Source organism: Apodemus sylvaticus, chromosome 23 (assembly GCF_947179515.1).
Source record: "Apodemus sylvaticus chromosome 23, mApoSyl1.1, whole genome shotgun sequence".
Taxonomy (NCBI): domain Eukaryota; kingdom Metazoa; phylum Chordata; class Mammalia; order Rodentia; family Muridae; genus Apodemus; species Apodemus sylvaticus.
In genome coordinates this window covers 44,050,197-44,075,377 of record NC_067494.1, presented here as the reverse complement: position 1 = coordinate 44,075,377, position 25,181 = coordinate 44,050,197, and positions in this window count along the sequence as shown.

Here is a 25,181-nt window from a genome sequence, read left to right as displayed (position 1 = left end):
TATCCTCCTCCTCTTCCTCCTCTTCCTCCTCCTCTTCCTCCTTTTCTCCCTCTTCTCCTTCTTCTCCTCTTCCTCCTCCTTCTCCTCCTCCTTCTCTTCCTTCTCCTCCTTCTCCTCCTTCTCTTCCTTCTTCTCCTTCTCCTCTTCCTCTTCCTCCTCCTCCTCCTTCTCCTCCTCCTTCTCCTCCTCCTTCTCTTCCTTCTTCTCCTTCTCCTCCTCATTCTTCCTCGTTTTCCTGACAGTCCTAAAGGCATGTGCTACCACACCCAGCCTCAAATTTCTATTCTCCACTGATAATTCCCCGTAATAATTTAGCATACTAAATATGAGAAGTTTTGTTTCTTGGGTTTTTTAGTAGATGATGTTTGATGGCATGAAATCCAGTGAGGGCTCTCCTACCTTCCAGTGGGAAGCAGGAGCCAGAGTCTGTCAGCCCACAGGCTCCAGGCCCAAGAAGCTGTGGGCCTTGGTAAACTGTTCATCCCACAGCTCCATTTCCCCAGCAGAAAGAAGAATTGACTTCAAAGATTATTCAGAGCAAGACTTCTGGTCTGTTCTTTCCAGGTACACATCTTTTGAAGGTGGGTGTGGCCGTAGGAAGGTTTGACCCATCAAATATCCATAGATAGGCTTTGAGAGAGAACTGTTTAAGAACTGATACTGAATTTTGCAGATTCCCTTTTCCTAGGAAGGTAATCATGGAAGCAGAAATGATTCGGAAGAGATATGAGTTAGCAACAGCCTAGAAAGCATAGCCTGCCTTCGTTTGCACAAGCCTGGACCATTGCCCAGACCCACAAATGACTTAACATGCACAAGAAATAAACATTTGTTGAGTTAAGCCATGGAGATTTGGGGGGGTGTTTGTCACTGTAGAAAATCTAGCCTCCTCTGGCTGATCCATTTCCTCACTGGTGCAGCAAGGATTAAATGAATTACTGTACATAAACACTCGAAAAAATGCTAGCTCTACAAATATTTGCCAACGTTACTCTGTAGACTTGATTCCAGCGTGCTTTTTTTTCCCCATGTTTTATAATTGGTGATGTTTCACATTTTAATTGGCAACAGTGTTTCTTTCCTAATGTCCCATAAAATCACCCTACATCTTGGATCCAGGCCCATGAATCTGTATTATTATTATTATTATCTTAGGGACTAGTGGATAAATAACAGAACCCCATTCTTCATTTGTAAGTAGCATATAAACAAACACTTTGCAGTTGTTTAAAGGGGAGGAAAGTGAAGGAGAACCAAGGTTCATCTCACAGTACCGATGTGTGTCAAATGCAGCACTGGCAGCCATATTTGTCTCTGGGGCAGATGTGCTATTTGAATTAAGGCTTGGTGCGCACTGATAAGCAGCTCTCCCTCGGGCCAGAGGGTAGTGGTCAATATCCTCCATCCAAAGAAGGATCTTGGGGGATGCTTTTTTTAAAGGGTGATAATCATTTTATACTTATCATCCACTAATAAAAGAATTCATCTGTCTCGATAACAACTGGCCATGCAAAGGGAATTCTTTGGACCTTGCTTCCTCCAAGTCAACTCACCAATAATGCCAGCATTTCATTTGTTTTCAGACTTTTCTCTGCATTACATTTGTCTGTGGTGGAATTGTGTAAAAATTAGGTGCATACGAAATTACGAATTAGGTGCTTTCTCTTTTATGTTTGCCCAGGTGAATGAAATATAATAAACAAATAATTGAACATAATAATAAAAATAAATTAAGTCATGAAAGTTTACTTGCCTGGCTTGAGTGAGCGTCTCTCCATCCATGTGTACCCTCACAGAAGGGCCTCCTTTCATGGGGTACACATGGATGGAGAGACGCTCACTCAAACCAGGCAAGTAAACACGTTATCTTTGCTTTTCTGTCAACACTCCCAGATAGTCTCTGTATGACAGGAAATTTCTTCAGTTGTGCAGCCCAGGGGGGTGGGGCTCTGTCAGAGCAGCCTGTCTGCAGGATGAAACTGGAAAGGCAGGCTGCCATTACCCATTTTCAACCTCCATGCCACAGCAGACTCTTAGCGCTTCTCGCTTCTCAGCTCCTCCTGAGGAGCCACTGAAGAAGCCCAGAAGGTGGGCTGGGAAAGGTAGGAACAGAATTCATGCTGACAGGAAGTCTCAGGAGGGTGAAGAAGGAGAGAGGCCCACAGTGATGACATTTCACACATGAATCTAGAGCTGGAGGCCAACCTGTGTAGGAACACATCCTCCATCTGCTGTTCAGCTGCCTGGGAGCCTTAGAGGCCTCATGAGTTTGTTGACAAAGCCTGTAGAAGTCTCCTCTTGGAGCTCCTGTTGGGCAGCCCGAGCCCCAGAGGCTTGAGTAGTGTTGTCACAGCTCCTGGAACATCTGGACCCCAGACTCACAGCATCTGTGTGTGTGCCCTTCTCCACATGTTCACCCAACCATGCTGCCTAGGATTCCATTCCAGTGTGACCACGTCGCTTGGTTAGTTTTATAACTAGCTGCAGAAGACTCCTGTTTGTTTTAGATCTTGATTGGCATTTGGATTTTGACTGACACATTCTGTGAATGAATTCATGTTTTGGAAATCAGGCAAAGAACCGAAGATAGTACTTCCATTTGGATTGTACGGATCTATGAACCAACGTAAGTGTTTCAAGTGCGAAAACTAATAACGGCCTTAAAAAGATTTTAGGGAATGTGTCTTTTCCTCCATTCGCAGTTCTGTTGATCCTGCTAAGCTGAAACTGACCTAAGAGTTCTCTCTCTCTCTCTCTCTCTCTCTCTCTCTCTCTCTCTCTCTCTCTCTCTCTCTCTCTCTCTCTTTCTCTTTCTCTCTCCCTCCCTCCCTCTCCTCTTCTCTCCTCTCCTTTCACTTTCCTGGACTCATAGGTGGAGGAACTGAGGTCCAGACTTGGAGAAAAAGGTTCCTCCAAACCCACACAGGTAGATAGAACCAAGACAGACTGAAAACTGAGTCTACTAATTACAGAACCTGACACTCAGTTTTCCCAGAGCAAACCTACCACCACACTGATCCCCAACTTAAAGAGAATCTTCCTGACATTTCTTTACTGGCTAGTGGTATATGGTAATATATTCTGTCACTTAGAAAACTGGGCAAAAGAAGATCCCTCATACCCCACAGTCTAACAATAAAGATGGAAACCGCCAACACTTTTCACGACAGGGTGCTGCAGATCGTATTGTTGCTATATAGGACATACAGTCAGATAAGTATATTCAGTGCATTTTCAACATGCCTTTCAACATGCATCCAGCAGAATACAACCCTAGTGGAGTTTGAGGGCTATCTATCTTCAATGACATCAGTCGGATAGAAAGCTAAGCCAAGCAGCCACTATGGGTCCCCAGAGAACAAGAGCTCAATCCAGTCAAGTATCAACTAGGAAAACCAACATGGTCATTTGAGCATGTCCTGTAGTCATCCCAGATGAGTGCTAGCAGAGGGCCCTGGCTTGGACTGTGTCCACTGTGTGGACATTAAATTGAGGTCTCAACCCTTAGCTCTTGTAAATGAGATACTGGGTGGAAACGAGATTCTTTACAGGTGTTAAGATGAAATCGTTGGTAAATCTTAGGGAATCAGCATGACCAGTGGTTCATAAGGAAAGAAACAGAGATACAGAGAGAGACACACTCAGAAAGAAGAAGACACACAGAAGAGGTCATATGTGCACCCGGGTACAGGTAAAGTCATAGGACTGTAAACCAAGAGGCTATAAGGCCTCTGGCTTCACCTAGAGCTGAAAGAAGTTGGGGAGGGTTTTCTATAGTTCAATAGATCATGGCATACTGATTGCTTGCTCTTAAATTAGTGGCTTCAGGACTATAGAAGAATATATTTCTCCAGTCCTAAACCATAGTGGTACCTCAGTCCCCCATAATCTACAAAAGAACTATTCTAACACACACGCCCCCAGTCAATGCCTTAAGCCACAGGTAATACTAAAGTCTACATAAATCATGCATGCTTATACAGTTTAATTTATAAAGTAGGAACAACAAGAAATTAGCACTGAATAAAGTAGGATAATCATAGTAATATACTGCAATAACACCCATTTAAAATGCAGTAACTGTTCACTTCTGGAATTTTCCGTGTACTACTTTCAAGCTACAGGACACTGAATCTGAGGTGAGGGAGGCTATTGTACAACAGCCCTGCACGTCCGCAGAATCAACCACAGATCAAAGCACTGCAATTGCTTCTCTACTACCCCCAGCTACAAGAGACTTCCTGTTGTCCTTCCCCAAGCAAGACAGATACCATGACAACCATTCATGCAGCCTTGGTATTGAACTAGGTAAGATACATCATCTGAAGGGTATGCAAAGACTGTGCCTTTGTATGTCAGGGATCTGAACACCTGCATGTTTGGGTGTGAGGGAGCCATAGAGCTAACTCTTACCCATCCCCAGACACAAAAGTATGAATATCAGCCCTCAGAACTCAAGCAGTTGGTGAAACAGTCTTACGGCACTTCCTTGTTTCATAGTCATTTTAGACTTTAAATCTTCAAGGCCATAGCCAAAAATCTCTGGTATTTGAAAGTTGCCTGCAAACAGGAAATAATAGAGAACTGCTCATCTGTTCTCATTTCCCTCGGATGCCCACGTTATTTCAACAACCATGTGTACCTCCCTAGCTCCTGCTGAGGTTCTTCCTCTGCCATGAAGAAAGTATCTCCAGCTTTTTCATAAACGGGAAAGGAGAAGAGCCAGAAACAGGAGTGCCTATTGTTTCTGGTGCCACTGTCTCCTTACATGATGATTATGCATAGATGATTCTTTCCACAATTGAGCAATATTTACCCAGAACCTGGTAGGCAGTAGAGCCTGAGCTACTGCAGGAAGCAGACTAAAGGCTCTTCTAGGCAGCTAACAGCTGAGGATGGATGTGGATAGGTGGATGGGTAGATGTGTGGCTATTACTGATAATAAATAGGATAGCTAATAAGAAGGATTGATATGCGTGATAAATGATAGCTACAAGTGATAGATATGATACATAAACACTTAATGGATAGATAATTGATAGATTCTTAAATAAGATAATAGGTGAATGATTGGTAGATGTTCTAGGTATTACATTAGATATATAGATAGACAACAGATTTTGTTAGATAGTTGATAGTCAAAGAGCTACCCATCATAGATAGGTACAAATGATAGATAAATGAGAGAGAGAGAGTCAGATAGATAGATAGATAGATAGATAGATAGATAGATAGATTCATAGATTCATAGATTCATAGATTCATAGATTCATAGACACATAATTAGGAGTGAAGGCATTATGAGAACAGATGACTGATAGAATACAGATGGATAGATAGATAGATAGATGATAGATAGATAGATAGATAGACATTAGAGCAGCAAATGGGAAGTGCATATATATATATATATATATATATATATATATATATATATATAATGAATAAAATATAATTTTAGAGTTCATTAAATCTGCCACTAAAGGAACCAAACTGAAGAAATGCCCTGAAAGAGCTTTTAACATCAAGCCATCTTGGGGCATCAATCTCTAAATTATTTATATTATCAATACACTATTCCCACAGGAGATTTTAACTCTAATTAAAGCTCAGGTCTGCTGAGAAGGAGCCTCAGGGTGTGCCCAGTCAGAGAGGAGGGGAGGGCGAGGACGAGGAGGACCTAATAACAAAGCTGCCAAACATACCAAGCAGAGAGTAGAGTATTCACACACACCCTTCCTATTTCTGCACTAAATTACGCATCATATTGGTGGTCAACATAATTAAAGACTACTTTAATCCCTGTTACTCTTCCAGCCCTGACAAGTCAGGATGTTCATGGGTTCTAGGAACTACTAGGTTATCCAAACTGGTTCCTAAAGAGCAAGAAAGAGGGCTTTCCTGAGCTCCTGCCATGCCCCTTCCTAACCATTCTAGTCCCAAAGCCACTATAGTCCTGTATCGTGTAGCAAAGTTTCTCTGGCATCACAGAGTACTGTGGGGAAGGCTCCCACTTAGCTTCAGCTGTCCACTTGACACAGCCCATAGTTATCTGAGGGAGTCTCAATTGAGGTATTTCTTCAAATATATCAGCCTGTAGGCATGTCAGTGGGCATTTTCTTAGTTGCTAATCAATGTAGCAGGACGCAGCCCATGGTTGGTGGTCCCATTCCTAGATGGGAATAAATAAAAAATGAAAAAGAAAGCTAGATGAACAAGCCACAGGGAGCAAGTGAAGTGTTATTACTCCATGATTTCTGCTTCAATTTCTACTTGAGTTCCTGCCCTGGATTTCCTTGATAAGGGACTATAATCTGTATGTTGAAATACCCTTGCATGCCTCACAACTTAAACACCAAAATGGTTTTGGTCAAGGTGTTTATTATAGAAAGATCAAGCAAGCTAGAATAGAAATTATTACAAGGAGTGGGGTGTTCCTATGTAGAGCCTGACCTTTTTGTTTTGGAGGAATGATTGTGAAAGTATTTGGAATGTTGATCTGGAAAAGCCATATAGTACTTAAAGTTTAATAAGCTATGATAGAAAACTTGGAAAATAATGCTGAGAGAAACACAGATAACAAATTCTAGTTTTTGAAGTTTCAGGGGGAAATGAAGACTCCACTAGGGCTTTACCTATGATATTACGAATCTCTAGAAACCATTGCTTTACTGGGACAATGGAGCCTGTTAATTGAAGTTGAAGATTCAGCTATGATCAATAAAAAATAAGCATCACTGATGTGAAATCTTCTGAAAAGTATTGATTCAGAGTCATCACATTGAAAATGTGGTCCAGAGGTGGTTAATGCTGTATTTAAAGCTAGAAGCAAAACTTAGTAACATATAAAATCTCTAAAATATGATGGTGGCTTTGGGTAGCATGAAAGCTGAAGAATTGAAGGGGTCATGGAGAGAGGCTGAGACTTGGTAGGATGTGCCTTAGTCAGGGTCTTTAAAGAAAGGCTGGTGATGGTGCAGCTTCGGTGTAGTGGAGACTCCAGGATATTGGAGATACTGGGTCCATGGAACATCTTCTAAGGGAAGCGGCAGGTGTTGAGTGGAGATGGTCTGAGCCTACAAGAGAAATCCTGTGTGTGATACATATGGCGGAACTGGAGAGGCAGGGTTGTTCAACCCCTTTGGAGCCCAGAAGATCAGGAATGAGTCCCAGACACAGACACTGAGTTCACATGGTTAGATTTTTTTTAATCTGATTTTGTGTCCTGGTTTCTCCCTTTTGCAAAAAGAAAGCATATAATGTCTTTATACTTTATAGGATCACATACTTAAGAAACTTTGGATTTTGAAGGAGAACTTAGACTTCTTTTTTTTAATATGTATATATTTATTATATGTTAGCACACTGTAGCTGTCTTCAGACACTCCAGAAGAAGGCAGCAGATCTTGTTACAGATGGTTGTGAGCCACCATGTGGTTGCTGGGATTTGAACTCAGAACCTCTGGAAAAGCAGTCAGTGCTCTTAACCACTGAGCCATCTCTCCAACCCCCGAACTTGGACTTCTAAATCATTAAATATTTTTAAATTGCAAAGCTTAAAAGTTGTACCATATTTTACATTGTGATGTGAACACAGCCCACCCCTATAATTCTAGCACTTGGGAGGCTGAGGTAGAAGGACCTTGAGTTTCACAGCCAACTGATGAATAGGAGATTCTGTCTCAAAGGACTTAAGAAGTGGAATTAGAGGTGTAGTCCTGTCACGTGTCTGCTGGCCCACTCCCCCACTCACTCCCCACACCCCTTAGAAAATCCCCCCTCCTCTTTTATTATTCCTCCTCCATCATTTTAGCCTGATGCCACAGGGCTGGGACAAAGCTGTCTTGTAGCAGAGCCTATCAGGGAAAGCAAAGCTTTCAAATCTTATCTGTCAGAAACCCAATTCTGAGTACCAATTACCTGTACAACCCGCAAAGAAGAGATCAAGCGGTGAAGCCTTCAAGCCATGTGACCTCCTGAAAGAAGAAGGCAGAGACAGCATGACTCCGACTCTCCTTGCATCCACTTGCTCCATCTCTGTAAGCCTCTGATGATCACATTGACTCTGTCTTCATCCCTGTGTGGGTGGGTCTGCCTCCAAGGAAGGAAGGCCTATAGCAGGTCAGGCATGGAGGGTTTTTTCTTTTCCCCTACAAGATTTTGCTCTAGGGCACAGTGTGAGCTCAAAAAGGGGGCTGACTGGATCTGAAGTAAACTGACATTAATTACGCTGCATCTTTAGCCAAGGCTAGCCTCTCTTTACCGCGTCCCAACACCCATCCCAAAGAGCAGCAGCATCTCCCCAACCCACTCCAGATGGATTTAGCGCTGAATCGACACTTTCCCTGTTTCCAGTTTTCTTGGGGAAATGAGGCCAGCTCCACACAGCAGCCAGAGCCCTTGGCTTTGATGACAGCCTTCAAGAGGCTATATTTGAACACAACCGAAAGAGGAAATGAAGCTTCAGCTGCGGGTCAGCCCCGTTGCCAAGGAGGACGGGGGCGAGAATCAAACAGCTGTGTTCCTGTCATTCAGCAGAAGCTCCACCTTTCTAGTGTTCTCACCACTTAATTCCTTCCATTTACACTCTTGTGGTATTATAATAAAGGGTGGCTGCTGAGAAGTTTTAAAATATCTCCATCAGTGAAGACAACTTAGTTCTCCCCCACCTCCAAATCTCACCCCTAAGTATTATTTCCTGCCAGAAAACAAGTTGGATTTGCTTCAAAACTGCTTCAGAACTGGTGAACATAAATGCCTCTAAATTTAGTAAATATCAGCATACTTGATCAATTTGCAATATTTTTCTCCCCTCCCTTCCAAACCCTGTTTGGCCTTAAAGTCAAAGTTGAGCAGACCACTCTGGCTCTCTCCCATGCCCGTCTTTCCCTTCCCTCCCACATCTGGCTTGATAGTTAATTGATAAAAGATGAGCCCACTATTTAGTAGCACAGAGCTGACCATGCCGAGTCCCTGACCTTGCCCTGGCAGCTGCTAGCTATTCAGCAGTGAACTGGGTTCCAACCCTACTTACTTGGCCAAGTCACTGAGTGGGTGGAGATGGGAAAAGCATCTGTCTTCCTCATCTATGCTCAAAACACAGTATTTCCTCAAAGCCTGGGAGAAGGGACAAAGAGTTCTAACTGCCTACAAACTCCAGCCCAAACATGATGATATCACTCTCACGGGTAGGGAAAGCACTAGCAGTTCAGCAGACTCTATGGTCTCTGTCTTGATCCTGTCCATTCTAGAACCAGTGATGGCTATATAATTTTTAACATCAACATTGTGTCAAACACCATCCAAGTCCATGTGTCATGTGTGTAATAGATGGGCAGCTTCTAAGATAATACAATGGTCTTTGCACTTGACTTAAGTAACACTAAGAAAGATATGTCCTTCTACACCCTGCCAACAGTTGCAACACAGAAGGCAGAAAATGATTTCTTCTCCACACACTTTTCCCCTTGAAAACAACAACAAATTCTGCCTCATTCCCTGTTCATTGGTCCACTCTCATCTCAGAGATAGTCTATCCCTATCCGGTATCTCACAGACCAGCAGAGCACACATCATCACCTGACAGCCCTGATCCCTGGGAGCCTTCATTCTTAGGAAGTCAGCTCTTAGCATCTATAAGAAATGACAACGCTGACAAGTCCCACAGTGTGATGTATGCAGTGCAAAAAAAATCAGTTAATTCTTTCTGTACTTGCTGTTGGGGTGGGTTCCAGCTACACTCGGGCTTCTTAGGAATGCATTGCATTGTGGAGATGGTAGTGCCTTTCTTGAGCTTATTGAAGATTACTTCATCACTGTCATCTTCATCATCATCATCGTCATCAACAACAATAAAAACATCATTTCCTTTATAAAAGTAAGAAATATAACAAGAAGTCCAAGAAGAGCTGAAGAGAAAGGAAGCAAAAACCAGAAAAAGTTCTCAGCCGTAGAAGGACCAAGGTTTCTCTGTGATCCTTACCCCTACTCCAGAGGTTTCCTTTCTCCCGGGCTCCTTCGTAAGGACCGTAAGACATGCGTGTCAATTATACAAAGCCAAACACAAAGACTGATGGATAAAGCCTGGGACCTCAGCGCTGAGGGGAACCCTGTGTCATCTGTTCATCTCAGTTGACCCAGACACATAGCTAGACTTAGATAGATCACCACAATGCAGCATTGTCTTTCCATATGCAGAAAACCTACATGTTAAGCTACAATAGAGAATGATTTTTAGAGCCACAGTCACATTCAAGGAGAACAAACAAACAAACGAACAAGCAACAAATCTCGAGCTACTTAGACGGCACACTCTGCCCCGAGCATCACTGTGAAATTTGTTTTATGTGATATACAAGTATGTGAACGTTCTGTGAGATTTTCAAGAACGATTTTCCATTCACAATGACATCTCGAAAGGAGACGTCCTCTTATAGCTAATTTGTCTCAAAGTGAGTCTTAATTTATTGTTCACAGAGGAAGGTCAAGAACCAGTATTTCAGATTAGCACCTGAAATGCAACTAAATCTCCACAGCCTGTTAGAAGTCTTTTCCCTGGTTCTAATGTTTGCTTGAAGACTAGGAGAGATTTTCAGGGTGACGGCCTTAACCCACGAGCACCATGGGATAGTTGAGAACATTCCAGGCTGCTCTTCTATTCCAGCAGGGTTAGGCACTAGAGACCAGCAAGGAGAACTAGTGGTCCTGAACTCTGTGTCCTGACCCAGGCTGTTCAGACCCACCCAAGGGATACCACGAGATGGAAAGATGAGGAACAACATCTTTTCACACTTAGTCCATTCTCGTTCTGCCTTCTCCCTACATCCCCTCCCTGCCCGCCCAGAGACAGTCGAAGCCAAATACACTGAGAAGGGAGGAAAAACAGCACCGCCTTCTCTTGCCCATCCCTGAGAGCTTAGCCCTGGCTTCCTCTCCTACAGGAAGGAGATGATGCTGGCTTCCAATGGAGGGCGTGGACTGGGGAGACGCCAGACACAAAAGACAGAGCAAGTCAGGATGTTACTAACAGTCCAGCTTTCTTTTCAGGTTCCTGTTTTGCTAAACATTTCAAAGGAGCCGGTTTCCCAAGCTGTTAGTCTTCCCAGTGTGTCCTGGGGGCCCGGGGAGTGGGGGCAGTGTAGGGGACGGAAGGAGCCAGACAAAGGGAGCCTGTCCCCTCCATCATTGCCAGGCCTGGCTTCGGGTCCCCCCATATGATAACAAACTGAAGCAACTGTGGAGATCATGTTCTCCCAGCATCCATCATCCGTGGCCCCCTGGCCGAGTAGATGGACATCCCTTTGGGACAGCCGGCTGGAGTCCCGGGCAGGTTGTTGGGTAGATATTCTAGGAAGGCTACCTCCTTGCATAGGAGCTGTGTACCTTGCTTCTCAATGAACTGAAGGGAAACTATCCTCGGGCTATCAACGTGGGTTTCCCTTCTGCTTCTGCTGCTAGGTTAAAGGGTAGCACTGGTGGTCGGAGCTCTGGTGCCTCCTGAGTAGCACTTTGCTGTCTTTGGACTCAGGGATAGAACCTTCAACATCTAAAAACAATAAATAATTCTTTTCTTAAAGAATTTATTTATTATATGTAAATACACTGTAGCTGTCTTTAGACACACCAGAAGAAGGCGTCAGACCTCATTACAGATGGTTGCTGAGATCTGAACTCAGGACCTTCGGAAGAGCAGTCAGCGCTCTTAACCACAGAGCCATCTCTCCAGCCCCAATACATAAAAATCTTATAGACTATTCTGATCTTTATATGATTCAGAAAAATGAATCTCAGAGTGATACCCAGTAAAGCAAACACCGTATTTAAATAGCAAGAATTTTTTTCCCTTGTGTTTCATAATCACGCGCAATATTTGTCTCATTTTGTAGCTTTGGGGAAAAAATAGAAAGTCAGAGAAAACAGGAATGAGAAATCCAATTTCATAACTTCCTATCCAATTTCATAACTTCCTATCCAGTAAGCCCTCAGCCCACGGTGAGGACTGACTGGGTCAGGAAACATGCAGTGGTTCCATGTAGGAGCTCAGAACAGGATACCTGAAGCCAGAACTGGCCATATTAGAGGGGTAAAGGTTGTGAGGTAGAAAATGTTCTGAGAGGCAATACCAGAGCTACAAGGAATGTCAGAACACCCAGCAGACTCCCCACATCACACCAGCTTCAGTCTAGGATGGTCAGCCTGTCATTGATACAGGACCTTCCTCACTGCTGCACTGAACAAAACAGACCCTTCCATTTCTGTGGCAATTTGCCTCTGTGGCTGGGCCAACTTTAATTGCAGAAATCACCTGGATGACAGGCTTTTAGTACATCTGGATAGCATCGCACAGACGTGCTTGGCACGTAGCAGTTGAGAAAGGTCACCTCTCTGGCTGGCAGGGCTCTCCATCTTGACCATAGAACACATTTATCTACTTGGGGAGCCGAATCTGGTGATGCCTCTGAGGCCTGCAGGTCTTTTAGACCACGACGCGGCCCCTTGTTACTGTAGATATAAAATTGAGTCTCTGACACAATTCTCACTGTCCACCCCAGGGCCTCTTAGTTTAGAGTTTTTGAGACAAGGTCTTCAATCCAGACTGGCCTTGAAATCCTTATGTAGCTAGGGGTGGCCTTGAACCCCTGATCTTCCTGCCTCTGCTTCCTGAGTGTTGGAATTAAAGGTGTATACGACCAGGCTTGATTTGCCGAGATGAGGAGGAGCCTAGGGAGATGTTCGTGCTAAGAAAGCACCCCTGCCAACTGAGCTCCGTCCCCAGCTCTCCTCTCTCATTTCTCTAAACCCCCTCAGAGGTGAGAAAGGAAAAAGCTAAGGAGAAACACCAAGCTGAGGAAATTCGTTGACATAATCTTGAGGCAGAATAATTTTTGCTTAATTTTGAAACAGAACTATGATGTCACCGATTGCAATTACAGCCTGGTGGTTTGAAGTCCCATATGTTTGACAAATAGTGCCAGTCATTTGCCAAGTCTAAACATAACTAGTTTTCCCTCGGTCACAAGCTGTCTCCTTGTCTCCCACCAACGTTAGGATTTGGTTTCTTCTGCTCTTCTTGAGACGGGTGTCCCTGAAGACCTGGACAGATGCGAACCGTTTTCCTGCCTGCTCTGTTCTGTTTGCCAGGGAAAACATTCTATAAATTCTTTCAGAACCTCCCCCTGGTAATGAGTTTCTGTCCATCAGTCTCTCTGGCTTTGGGTGAAGCATTCCTCCTAGGTTTCCATGACAACCGGTACAACCGCCCCTAAGTGCATCAAGACCCACCTGGCCTGAGGGCCGCCCATCACAGATCTATTCTAAAGGCAACAGAAAGTTGCATGCATGGTCTCACCCCATTCCTCACTTCCAGCCATCTGTGGATACTTTGTAAAACCACCATCCTCATCACAAACAGCTGCTTTTGTATTTCCACAAACTCACTCCCAGCATGGCTTATGTGCCCCGAGCTGAAATTTCATCTCCAGGGTGACTTCTGATGGACCCTGATTCTACAGCTGGGAGAGAGGATCAAATTAAGGATGTGGTTAAACCACATCCAGAACGAGGGAAATGCTATGGTATTCTTGTCAGAGCAATGCAAGTCAAATATTAAACTCCCGAGAGTCTGTCTCATTTGTATCCATATCCATGATTTACATCCCAATTTCTCATCACCATGGGAACCAGGTATTTTTTGACTGACTAAAGAAAAGATTGCCAAGATACAGGTATCCTTTGGGAATAGGATCCCTCCCTTTTTCAGTGCTGGGACTAAAACTCAGGTCCTTACATGTACTAGGAAAGGCCTCTACAACTGCATTCTGGCCCTAGCCCAAGCTTAAGCCTTGGAAGGATGGGTCACATTCACTGTAGCTCCTGACCTGACACCAGATGAAACTCACTTTGTCTTTAAACACAGTATGACTTTACTTGGAAGACCACGAAAATCTAGGTCTCAAGGATTTGAGCTAATCACAGTTTCTGGCATCGTGGCAACTGTGGCCCTGATACTGTAAAATGATCACAAACAGAGTGTCAGAGGCTGGGTGGCTTAAACGAGTAGCATCCATTTCTCAAAGTTCTTAAAGCTGGGAAGACACAGATCAAGTCGCTAACAACAGACGTGGTGTCTGATCAGAGTTAGCTTTTTGGTATGCAGATGGCTACCTTCTGATTAGATCCTATTCCAGGACAGAGGGCAGCCCTGCCCTGCTCTCATACTGGCCGTACTCATAAAGGTCTTAAGAAGTAGAAAACCCATTAGGGACTCTACCCTCATATCCTAATTCCCTCTCAGAGACTCCACCTACCTCATCAATATTCAGCCAATAGCAGAGGCACCACAACTCCCACTCTCACCCCATGCTCTGAGGAATGGAAGAAATATCTGAGTGCTGTTCAAATCTATCACACCCTCAAGTGAAGACCAGAGCAGAGTTGGTTGTGGCTTTGGTCATTCTGCTTAAACGTATCTTGCTATGCAACACTAGGCTACCAGAAAAACTATATGTATAACCTGGACTGGAAGTGCTGCTATGATAAAAACCACCTGTACCTTTGGGCTGGTGACACAAGGTACAGGTAGAGAGACATCTGAAAGGGATACGCCAGTAGAGATAAAGGTGAATAAGAGGTTTTAATGGGCACTGAAGAAATCACCCGTGTGTGTTGTAGGGATAAAAAGTTTCAGGTTACCCCAGAAATTTATAAGAGACCTCTATAAAAGTATGGATCTGACTCTGAGGTTTAATTTCCAAAGTCAAAATTCAAGGTGAACTTGAACAAAACAAGTAGTCAACTTCTTAAACAGAGTGTAGACTTGGCACTTATTAAGTCTGGGGGGCAGGTTCTCTGTCTTCCTTCACTTTTCCCACTGAAAGTTCTCCAAGGAAAACAAATGGCTTTACTGCAAAGACCAAATCTGTGATGTCATTACAAGAGCCATTAAGGTCTGAGAAGATGTAAGGTAATGTCTCACAGATCAGCTCAGAGACAGAAAGCCCTGCTCAGCTTGTCTCAAAGCTCCTCTTTACTGAAAATATGTCTCCATGGAGCCTTAAAGCCATGGTTCCCAAGAAACCATCCTCAGAGCTGAAGGCCAAGCAAGACTACTCTTGAGAAGGAGAGGGGCCCACGCGTGTCTAGCCCTTCCAGACCCAGAACGCAAATGGAAGGCCATTTTGAACCTTCTAGACCATTCCATTCACCCTTCTAACCAGCAAGGGATCCCAGAACTACAGACACAAACTCCTACCCAAATTCCTGACCCACCAAATTGGTGCTTTAAACTGCTAATCTTAGATGATAATCATTCACCGTATTATATCAGCACTTACAAGATTTCATAGAAAATGAGATAGCAACTAAATAAAACGTGGGAGATTTTTGAATCACCTTTTGTGTGTGTGTGTGCTGGTAATAACGTCAATGGTTTCTACTCACTATGAGTCGTGGAGTAACCACATGCAGAGATTTCAACAACCTTCCTCAGCGATAGACACTGTCAACACTGGATCCCTTGGTGAGTCTTCTCTTGACTTCTGTCAGTCCCCTAACTCCGGTTTTGTAAGTGGTTGTTTGTCTCTTTCTGTTTATTTTCCCCTCCCCAGATGAAACCACTCCATGACTAGTCCAGGAGGCTTTAACCACTTCTCTGTGATTATGTCTACCTCAAGATGTTTCCAGCTTCATACCAGACTAATTTTTTCACACAAAGTATAACTCTAATCACAGCCAGCCTTACTCTGACCTCTCAAAATGTACTTCTTATCATTCCCCCAGGTTTGTGGTTCCCAAATCTGTTATTCTTCCTTCACAGACTACCTTTGTCCTCATCCAACCTTCATCTTTACCCAACATCTTACCCTTCATCTTCTCTATCCCCTAGCTTTTGCTGTACAGCTGACTTTCCTCTGAGGGAAAACAAACTTGACTGTTCAGCCTGACCTCAGTCTCCTTCTCTCAAATTCTCTTGGTTTCTTGGTTTACAACTGCCAACAGCTCTGTTGTCCAAGTCATCGATTCATAGATTTGTCATCTACTGGATTACATGTTTCACAATGCTGGGAACAATAACCCAGCCATGGGGTGTGCCAAAATGTTATCTTGAGTGCAGTGGAAAAGGTGGATCTTATTCTCCAAATGCATTATGCCCAATAAAGGTGAGAATAGAACAATGAACAATTAGAGGATGAACTAAGGCAGGAGATAATGAACTTCCAAATCACACAGTACAGATTCTAAATGCTTTAGGAGATAGAGGGATGGGGAGCCATGTTCAAGTATGGATCACATGGGAAAACTTCACCAAGGAGGCAGATATGAGACTGTAACTTCAGGGTGTAGGAGGGGGGAATGGAGAAAGAAGTCACGTTTGACAAAGAGCACACTAGAGCTACAGGGTTGGAGTAAACAGGGTGTGTTCACCAAAGAGGGAAGAGATGGACTTCTGCTCATGAGCCCTGTGTATAGAGGACATCTCCCAGGCCATCCTGTCCTTCCAAAAGAAGAAATCCAAGCCAGGCAGTAATGGGTCATTCCTTTAACCCCAGCACTGGGGAGACAGAGGCAGGTGGATCTCTGAGTTTGAGGTTAGTCTGATCTGCAGAGTGATTTCCAGAAACTATGTCTTGAAAATGAATGAATGAGTGAATGAATGAATGAACAAACTCAAATTTTTGTCTCCATAGAGTCATAAGGTCACATTATCTTTGACTAGCCAAACCATAAAGGCGTTTCCTAAGCTATAACCTGAGACATGTGTAAACAAAATATTTGAATGATCCCTATTTGGGAAAACTGAGGAAATATTATCAGTCTGCTTGGCAAGGTCCTATGCAAAATAAAATAATAAAAATAAAAAGTAAAACCTGTCCACTTATAGGAATCTCCTGCAGAAGATTGCCCACTCCCTCACCTATATCCTGATCAAAGACCCTTGACTCCACTCAGTGTGAAGAACTAAGGTCATGTTCTGAATGGAACCACTTGAGACAAACCCAGCAGGACACTGCCTCTGAGCCTCTCCTGTAGTAAGGCAGGAAACAGCTAGCTCTGGGATGAATTGCCCGTGCCCCAAGGCACTGTTTTTGACCAAGTTTACAATACAGATACAGATATGAATTTCTCCTGAGGAGCGGGCCTCAAATCCAATAAGAAAACAGTTAACTCCATAATAGTCAGTCCACTAATACACCACAGGACACATCTTGCCTGTCAGGTTGTAGATTGCAGTATTACAGCTGGGTAAGGCTGTGTTGATGGCTTTTGCTACCAGTAGCTTGCATACTTCCATAGCTTCCAGCACTATGAAATCCAGCCAAGAGGACAAAAGCTACCTGTTCAGTCCAACTTGATTTCTCTGTAATCTGTAACCAAAATGTGTCATTTTCAGCAATGGCATCTTATCACTTGGATTTATTGGGCATCCAAGGGTAATGTCAATAGTCTGTATTGTTTTGGGGGTCTCAGGGGCTTCACAGACCAACAACCTAGGAGAAAGTAATAAAGTAGAGTATGCCCTTTTCCCATCCTTAAAATCAAAAGATAGGTATAGCTCCTTGTCCCACCATGAGTCTGCCCTATCTGTTTCTTCTTTGATATCAGCCTAGGTCATCAATAGCCACCAAATAATATCCATTCTACATTTGAACTCCTCTTTCTTTTCTTCCTTTTTTTTCCTAACATCATTTTCATTACTTGAAGGGTGTCTTCATCAGCTTCTGAAGAGCCTATAGTCAGTGTCTCTTTCAATCAACACTGGTCCTCATAAGCCATACCAACATAATGGCATAAAACGGCTTCCACTTGAGCCAGGGTCTAATGAGGCCTCAGGAGGAAGCCTCAAACATGAGCTTACTCTATGTCTGGGATCTGATGTAATCTAATAGCTTAGTGACTCGCACCTGAAAACTAGGGTGCTAGCTATCAACTAACAATTACACCTGATCTTTGTCTATAGTTATATGGGCTTCCAGTTATGTTGACCATCTCTAAAGGTGAAATTCTAAAGGACAATAGAAAGATGAGGTAAAGGCTTTCCTTGATCAATCACATAACACACACACACACACACACACACACACACACACACACACATCCTTTCAGCTGTGTTCATATACTAATGGGAAGAAGGAAAGCAGAGCTTTTCGAATAGAATAGCGGCAAAAATCACTCTGGAACAAGAGCTGGTGTGGAGAGATATGGGAAGGTAGGACACATGCCACCTGCTTCCCATGTCACCTTCAAACAGACTAAAACTCTCTTGACACTTGCTCCCAAATTTCTGATGCATACAAATTAGACTTTTTAAAGGTTTCCTATCACCTAGGGGCTCATCATTTTGCTATTGACTTCAAGTCCACATCTACTCTTCCAAAGTCTTATGCTTGGGCACTCTGCCCACTTCCCAGACACCCCTCTCAACTACCTCCTCTTAGGCTCTCCACGTGTTTAGAAGACATAGAAGAAAATCATTGAACTGAAAAGTAGACTAGAAGAGACCACCTTCCTCTTGTTTGCTTCCTGTCACATGACACTCTGGTTCAGTGGCTATATAGGCTTTAGCTCTCAAACTCTGAGCTCTCAGAAATGGTCCACCTGAACCATCCAGGTCAGGACCCTGTCTCAGAAGCCTAAGCACTACCCTTTCTCTCTGCATTCAGCATTCTGAAGACTCCTTCTCTTCCTTGGTCTCCCAACCTGGCTTTTCACCAGCCCTCCCTCAGCAAAAGCAGATGAGAACTGTTAGGCAGCCCTGACACACAACTGCGGAGGCAGAAGCATCTCTCCCCTTAAACCTTGTATTCTGGTCTCATGTTTCCCCTCAGATCACACATTCCTGCCATTCTTCTGAGTTTGTGGTTACATTAGATTGTGACCCTCCCAGGGGAAGTGATTACATACTACTTCTTAGCACTGTCTTCTATAACTCTCCACCAATACCCACTATACCATCTGAGTGGTACTAAATGTTAGCTAACCAAACACAAAACCACACAAATCTATTTATCATATGTTGGAGTGGTGGCACAGCAAGTGAGTTTCTGGTTTTGTCCACTTATGTGTAAGACAGAATGTGAAGGATGAGTCTTCCAATAGCCTGGCTTTCTGTACCACAAATAGATTTTATATTAAGAGATACATGATGGTGATCTCAGATGTTATATGTCAACTATAGAAGCTCATGAGGTCCGGTAATTAATGTGAACCACAAAGACATTAGAATGGCCCCCATCAGGCTGGAGAGATGACTCAGCGGTTAAGCGTACTGACTGCTCTTCCAAAGGTCCTGAGCTCAAATCCCAGCAACCACATGGCGGCTCACAACCACTCGTAATGAGATCTGAGGCCCTCTTCTGAGTTGTCTGAAGAGAGCTACAGTGTAGTTACATATAATAAATAAATAAATCTTAAAAAAAAATACAGAAAAGAAATGTTCCCCATCATCTTGACAACTTACGATGGACGACACCCAACAGCAGCTCTACCTCAAGTCAGAAAAGGGTGTGACCAGTATAGTAGTTGTTTGAATGACAGCCCTGAGAACTAATCTTCTCTCTTATGCTAAAGCATCAGATGCCCACTGTGCCTGGTACAAGAATACCACAAGCATCTCTAGTCAATCTTTCTCGGTATTGCCCAACACAGACAGCTTCAGGGAGCTCCTTGGCCTGCTCAGCCTTAAATTAGGTATGGGCAGTGCTCTAACACCTAAGGGAGAAATAAAAATGGAAGGCAGCATCTAAACACTCTGAATTAGACATGAGTCATCTTTCAAAACCAACTTTGCCTTGCATTTAGATTTCCTGCTAAAACAAACTAGCAAACAAACGCCCAGGCTAATTCTAAATATTCAGAATTTGCTTTTCATTTCTTCTCCAAACAGGTGCAGAGGTTTCTTTCTTCAGCTGTTTAGATTTAGATTTTTTTTTTTTTTTTTTTTTTTTTTTTTTTTTTTTTTTAGTTTAGGCTTAGGCTTACTCGATGGCAAACATTCCCTCAGGGGCAGCAGACAAGAAGGTGTTTGTGTAAGGGGTGATGAGAGAGCCCTTGTGGAGCATCCGAACAAGCCATGGGCAGCTGCCCTCCAGCTGGGCAGAGGGCAGGAGGCCAGGTTCTGAGCAGATGGAGGACTCCCACACAGAAGCATGTGGATCACTTGTGCAGTCCACCACTGAGAGTCATAGAAACATCTGCTCCTTTTTCCTAAGGACTATCGCCTTTTCTTCACCGCTGTAGTAATTTCTTCTGAAAGGAGGGAGTTCGGCCACTAGACCCGTCAGTCTCAGCTGTGTGACAGGTATGGATATGTTCTGCCTTCCCTGAAAGTGGTGCGTGTTAATAGCTATTGGTAAGACATGAATGTCATATGTTCATGTATGTGCTTACAGTGAGGGCTTGGTACATTAGGCAGGTGGAGCTAAGGGACTGTGCCTAGACACATCATACATATGGCAGAAGCCATTCTGCAACAAGAGCACATATTTTGTAGTCTTAGATCAACTCACTGATCCGTTTTTTCCAAAATTCAAATTTCCATGTATCAGCTTATTGCATACATAAACAGGGCTTGTCATGCATCTCAACGCTTAAGTCACAAAGGCAGCGGGACATCTCAAAGTGTATTTTTACAAAGCGTGGACGGTACCAGGGGGCCCTCAGAACCTAGATCAGTGGGATACATCCACAGCAGGAGACCAGTGTCCATCAGCTGGTGCAATACGAGTGGCTTTGACAACTGTGTGGACGCAGTCCCAACAAGCTTGAACCTGTATAGCCAATCAAACCCTTCCCCAGGCTACCTAACCACTGACTTCTGGACTAAGGAAACCCTCAAACCGTTTTCACAGAGGGGAGGGAAATGGACGTCTCTGGAGGGAGATGGTGGATTTCCTGCTTTGTAGGAGGTTGGGACATCAGAATTGAGTTATAAAGGAAAAGGAATCCCCGTGCTACACTGCAGAGCAGACCATGGGAAACACACACACATAAATAATGCTACATTTCTTTCTTACATGTCTATACGTATACGTGCGTGTGTGTGTGTGTGTGTGTGTGTGTGTGTGTGTGTGTGTGTGTGTGTAGTGTGTGCATGTTCCTATGTGTGTGGACACATATGTAGGTTGCATGTGCATGTGTGCCTTGAGGTCTGAGATTGATTTGTAGAGGCTTCCTTGATCATTCTCCATTGTATTCAATAAGCTAAAAGTCTCTCAACTCAAGGTAGCCTAGGTAATCTGCTTGCTCCAGAGATTCCTCAGTGCCTACTCCCTGAGCACTGAAATAAAGGCCAGCTACCACACCCATGGGGCAACTCTATGGGTCCTGGAAACTCAAATTCATACCTTCATGCTTATATGGCAAATACTGAGCCATCTTCCCAACCCCTATCACATTACAAACCAATTAAATACATATTTTTCAGAGGTGGAATAAATAAAGGGCAGTATTTTAGGATATGTCTTTTAATAATTTCTACAGTTATTATTTGTGTGTGTGTGTTTGTGTGTGTGTGTGACAGAGAGAGAGAGAGAGAGAGAGAGAGAGAGAGAGAGAGAATGGAAATTGGAGGAATTGGTTCTTCCACCATATAGCCCCGGGGATTGAACTCAAAATTTCCACACTTGGCAGCAAGCATCTTCACCCACTGAGCCCTGGAGTGTGTTGGTTAAAGAAGTTTCTCCTGTGACTGTGCACAGCCTGACGCAGCACAGGCTGGAATCCACATGGATCCTCATGGTTAGTTCCATGGGACCAGGCTTGAGGTGCTCCTGGGTGGCAGCAGGTAGCTCGCTCCCATGTGATGGTGAATCCTGTGTTCATCTTGTGTCTCAAATGCCATCTCACGCCAGAGCTCAGGGTCGATTGGAACACAGTAACCAGTCTTCATTTCCAAGGCCAGAGCGTTGTCCAACCTCACTCATGGTGATACTGAAGCCAGCCTCTTCCACCGCCCCACTTCCTTGCCAGTGATAAGTCACTTGATGCCAATGCCTATGGACTGGGTGCTATCTTCAGACTCTTCACTGTGTTCAGGCTCCCACACCAGAGGAAGTTCTCCTGCCCACTTAACCCTGGTGAATATGGTCACAGCATTGTCTGGGCGCGTGGGCTACACCTTCAGCTTCCGCTCCTGCGCCTGCCATCCACCGAGGCAATTGTATTAAAAGAGATCCTACGTGATGATTTGGCAGCTTTCCTGAGGGCCCTGATTAGGTCAGAAAACACTGATATATCCCTTGCTCCAAAGCCTTGTAGGTGTGCACAACCATCCAGGCATGTCTGGCCTTTGCCTGCGCCCACTTCATGTTCCTCAGAATAAGCTGGGCAACAGTCCTCTGCACTCTGTTTTATAGAAGTCGGGTTGGAAGAGACCTCAGGAAATCCCCTATGTTAGAGATCAGGAATGGGGCTCCCAGGGCACCTGCTCCCAAGGGAGGAAGGGGGGTATGGGAACCTAAATGAACAAGAACATCTCAAGGCAGCAGCTCAGGTCCTCTAGATTGGACGGCTCCCACCAGCACTTTCCGAATGCCTCTCACCAGAAATGGTCACAAATCTGCTTGATCCCCTTCTAGGGCGTCTGTCTGGTTTTGAAGTTCAGGACTCATAGAATCCATTTGCAAAGTTCCCGCCTACAAAGTTCACATCAATATTTGCCTCCTGCTCCTTTCAAATGTCTGACATTTACGTTAGTGGTTCTTCCATTTTAAGAACCAGTCATACATATTAACATTTTTTAACAAGATCTGAGCTTATTATTTTAAACCTATGTTTATTTCCAAACATATTATCTATTCAGCTTTTGATGAATAATCTCTGTACTTGATGTGATTGAGCCAGAAAGTAGTCTAATTAATAGTAGAAATTGGCTGGCATTGACTTATTCTATGTATGGCTATGGGTATGCATGTATATGTATGGGTTGTATGAGTGTGACTGTATGTGATAGATATGATGTGTGTACTCTGTGTATGTACATGATATGTGTGCAGGTATAAGTTTGTGTGAGTGAAGATACATGTATGCCATGATGTACATTATGTGTAATATGTGTACATGTGTTTGTGTGGATGCACACTTACTGTGATGTGTGTGCATGTGTGTATGTGATATATGCATGTATACATGAGTATAGATGTATGTATGCCATGCATATGTTGTATGTGTGTGATGTATATGTGAGTGTAGATGCACACATGTCATGATACACATGTAAAGGTCACAGGACAAGGTCAGATGTCAGTCTTTGCTTTCTACCCTGTTGTCCTCAGTTGTGTAAGCTTGACTAATGGGATGGTGACCTTCCAACAATCCTTCTTTCTCTCTTTCCCAATCCTGATAGGGTCATGGTTCTGCAATTGTGTGTGTGTGTGTGTGTGTGTGTGTGTGTGAGCACGCGCGCGCACACACGTTATTGTGTCTGTAACCCAGGTTGTCAGGCTCATGTAGCAAGTGCTTCAACTACTAAACGATCTTCCCCAGATGAGTCCTAGGAGCCACTCTTACATGCTTTGTGGTTGTCAGGAACACAGTAGACCCAGGACCTGAGAAACACAGCCAGGCTTACACTCCAGTGGACCACAGTGCTACTCTCAGAACCGTCACTTAAGCTCTGACAAACATTATGACTTGTTCAACCTTGTCGGGGTTGGTAAGAGATCCAATGCAGAGATTTGTGATGTGAGCCTTCCCACTGTGAAATAGGTATGGAGGTTTGCTGTATGAGAAAACATCTAGGAGGTGCTATTTGCAAGGATGTGTACAATGGTATAATATAATATTTGCGAGAACATGAATAAGTTATAAAAGTAACATCAAATGCCAGTGCCTAAGGATTTCATGGAAAGTATAAACAAAAAGAAGTTTGAGTCAGATATGCAGTTTGGTGGCTGAGTGTTTCCATACCCGAGGTCCTAGGTTCAATGCTCAATGCTAAAAACCAATGAATTAGTTAAAATTAAAAGCCACTTTCTAGACTATACTGTATTTTCAAGGCAAACATTATTAAACAGGATTGGGGTGTGTCTCAGTGGTAGAGCTAATGTCTAGCATACACAAGACCCTAGGGGCAAGCACCATCAACCCTCACGGATGGCATCTGCTTTTACAATTCTAAGTGATCAGGCATGAATGCAGATTCTAGCAGATTGTGTGGGGTAAAACCACACAGCTCTAACACAGTTGCCCTGTGTTTAGAAATGCTTTAGTTAAAAAGCAGACATTTTAGAAATGTCTGCATCGTTTTCTTTAAAGCGGTACAAAGGAAAACACATGGGCGGTTTGCAATCCAAAGTTCTCCTGAGCCTCAGAGAGAAACATAAGCTTCTGCTTCGCGGAGTGTCTCCAAGGCAACTGGAGTGGCCTGTTGTCCTGGAATCAGAAGGAAAGCCTTCTCCTGGGGAAACAACAGGGGTGACTCTTGATTCCTGCCACCCAGCAACTGTCCGTCAAAGAGAGTCAACAATGAGAATGCTCCAAAGCTCCTCAGAAAATATGTGATAGGCTCAAGTCTCTCAGTGCTGTGATCGCTGGGGGTAATCTTGCCTCAATATTTCATGAAATGTCACCAAAGCAACGTATAACAGAATTTTCCCACAGTTGGCACAATAGCTGCTTTCAGAGCATTCTGTTTAATCATGAGGGACTATCCCATGTGTGTCGGAATGTCCGGCAACCTTCCTGGCCTCCTCTACATACTGAATGTTAATAGCAATCACTACCCTCCCCTTCCCCCAGTACTTATGATGGCTTAAATGTCTCCAGACATTGCCTAATGTCCCCTGGAAGGCCAAATGGCTCCAACTGCAAGCCAATGACACATAGGCACCATACAGGACATAGATGTGATTCAACTCAATTCGTTTTAACCCAGGTTTGCTGTTTTCTTGCCAGGGGCCTCCATGTGCAGACACAGAGCCTGGCAGGTAAATGCACGGCTTAGGCCATGAGCTCTGCACTCTTGAATCCAGCTATTACCTGTACTAGCTGCCTCTCTCCCTGTTCATCTGGGAAGCAAGAACAGTAGCAGTATCTGCTTTACATGGTGGGGATAAGTATTGGCTGTTGATTCTAAATAAAATGCCATTCAACATACTATCAGCATGCACCTTCTCTAAACTTAGCTGGCAAAAAAAGGCTCATGAACACACTGCCAAGAAGCAAGAGAATGAAATATTTCATGG